Here is a 2,862-nt window from a genome sequence, read left to right as displayed (position 1 = left end):
GGGTTCGAATCCAGTTCTGGGGCTATATAGCCTACCTACCTCATACCATGAGAGACATTGATAAGCATAACATGCCGGCTCAGACGTCGCCCGCCCTGCGTCAGGTGCTGGGGAACCAGAGCACCTTGCTGACAAATGGGCTACTGGAACAAGACGGAAATGGGCGAGAGATGAAAACCTGGATCTGTTGGAATGCTACTACTCAAGTAACCCCAGTCAGAGGTACAACACAAATGCTACGGCAAGGGGGAGGAGAATGAACACCAGACAACCCTGAAAGGACCAAAACTGGCATAATTAAAGATAATTAATTTTTTAAAATTATGCCAGTTTTGGTCCTCCATAGAGCTGCACAGTGCACTGAGATGTTGCCTTGCAGCAAGAAGGTCCTGGGTTCGATTCCCGGCCTGGGGTCTTTCTCCACGGACTTTGCATGTTCTCCCTGTGTCTCTCACTCCCATGTGTCTTCCCCTCTAAAGTCTCCAAAGGTGTGAGTGTGTGTGTGCATAGTTGTGTGTCTCTGGGTCGCCCTGCAACAGACTGGCAACCTGTCTAGGGTGTACCCTGCCTCTTGCCTGAAACATTAGCTGGAGATAGGCACCAGCACCCCTCCCGACCCCACTAGGACAAGGGTGTTAGAAAATGGATGGTCCTCCACTCTTCCAGAATGATGGAGTTTGCACTGTTTTTTCAGTCTGTTCATAGATCATCCCACCTATGAACTATAGGAATCTCTAGAACTCCTCCAGAGTTATCATGGGCCTCTAGATTTATGTTAGGATAAAAATTCTCCTGATATCCTGCATCTGAAGGGAGACTCTGTCTTGTTGAAATCTTTTAAACAACATATTATATATTTTTGAAGCACACAAAATCACAATAAGTTACTTGTTACTTTAAATTACACACTTTGGTTACTAATTAGGTGACCACTTTAACTTAAAAAAAAAAAAAGAAAACGCCGGTGTAAATCTATCTGAAAAATTAAATACCATGTACATTTTTTAACTTAAAATTTATGCAGTATGTTCAGTAGATGCCTTATGTAAAATTACCAGTGAAATACAATGATTTCTTTTTGCAAAAAAAGAAATCAAGGGGTTTATATACCTTTACTAAAGCAAAGCGTATGCCATGGTGGAGTGTTTTTCGAAAGATGTGTGCAGCATGTTGCATGAAATGTGAAGAAAACGGGAAAAAGTTTATTGTAGTCTCAGTTAATAACACCATCAAAACAAGCCATTTGGAAAGAGTTTTTTTCTTAAGGAGTGACTGATGTTTCAGCCACTCTGAGAAGTTGTGTTATTGTTGTTTGAGTAAAATACATTAAAGATAGACTGACGTTTTGTTGATTCAAAGCATCAAAAACTAAGGAGAAACCTAGAAAATAAAATAAATAACCATCAAAACTACGTGGCAGAGTGCAACAGATTGGATCCAAACCCTTCACTGCTTAACGAATATGCAAACACAGGATAACTCTAAAATCTTTAAGATCACAACAACAACAGCCGTTTTATCAAATATGAGGAAGTGTTTAATTTCTATCTGTTACTGCTATTTGCATCCCATGAAGAAATCCACTTGTTTACTTGAAATACTGATGAATTATTTGTAAAAAATAAAAATAAAGCTGAAAATCTGTAGGTTTTGGAAAGTAACTTATAGTGGAAAACAGTGGTGACTTAGTTCTGGCGTTAAAAGATGGCATGCAAGATTGTTAAGCTTTAAATATTTAGGGAGGGCAAGTTGGCGATAACTATAGTGCGAGCATAGGGTAGATGGAGCTGATAAAGAGTGAGCCGTCATTGTCACAAATCTGACTATCGTGTCTAACTCAAAAGTATTTGCTCTAGAACTAAATGTATGAGGCTCATATGTGATTTGGTTCAGTAAGCAGGGTTAACGTAATAAAATAACATCTATACAGAGGAGGTACATCCATGAAGTTGTGAAACCTTCAGGACATTAAGAAAACTGAGACATCCTGCTAACATTAACATGACTTCTAAAAAGTTTATTAATTTTCTCTAACTGAAATGAGCTGGTATCAAGAGTGGCTGTGGCTGAGCTCTTCCCTAAGCCCTCAGAGTAAACAGGTAATTTGACATGAAGAGGGCAGATTGCATCTGTTTTGACGACACTGAAAATCCGGCTGCATCTCAACGTCTCTAGGGCTCTATAGGAGCTGGCTCATCAGATAAAGGAGCTCATGGAAGGTTGAAGTTGGAGGTGAGCAGCACGGCTATTATTGCACTCACCATTTTGTAATACCTGCATTTCCTCAAAAGGGAGACGGTACATTGAATCCCAAACAGAGCATACTTGCAAAAACACCAGGTTGTCTTTATCGTTCATTTTCAGTCTTCTTGGAGGGGGCGGAGGGGAGAGGTGACTCTGAAGCTGTCTGTGGGCCGTCTGGATTTACAGGATTTACTGAGCAAGCAAATGAGAGTAAGTGGGTAAATGTAGGCAGTGGCGCAACTACACATTATTCAGGTGGATGCGAAAACATAAATCGACACCCTCCCCCCCCCAAAAGGAAGGTACGTAAGGGTGAAGGAGCGTAGAAAACATACGAGCGACCGTAACATATGAGCGACCGTATGTTTACCCCCCCCGAGACGAAGACACGTGAAAGGTAAAACTCGCTACATTTACATTTACATGTGCGCGAAGTGAAGGAGCGTAAGGGCGCTGTCAAGTGTATGCGAAGGCATCATCGGGGCCTGGAAGGTGAAGACCACAGTGGTGCCTGTGGTCATCGGGGCCCTCGGAGCAGTCACCCCCAAACTGGAGCAATGGATACAACAGACCCCAGGAATAACATCAGACATCTCAGTCCAGAAATGTGCAGTTCTA

The sequence above is a fragment of the Poecilia formosa genome, unplaced genomic scaffold (assembly GCF_000485575.1).
Source record: "Poecilia formosa unplaced genomic scaffold, Poecilia_formosa-5.1.2 Scaffold5, whole genome shotgun sequence".
Taxonomy (NCBI): Eukaryota; Metazoa; Chordata; class Actinopteri; order Cyprinodontiformes; family Poeciliidae; genus Poecilia; species Poecilia formosa.
This window is presented reverse-complemented; position numbering follows the sequence as displayed.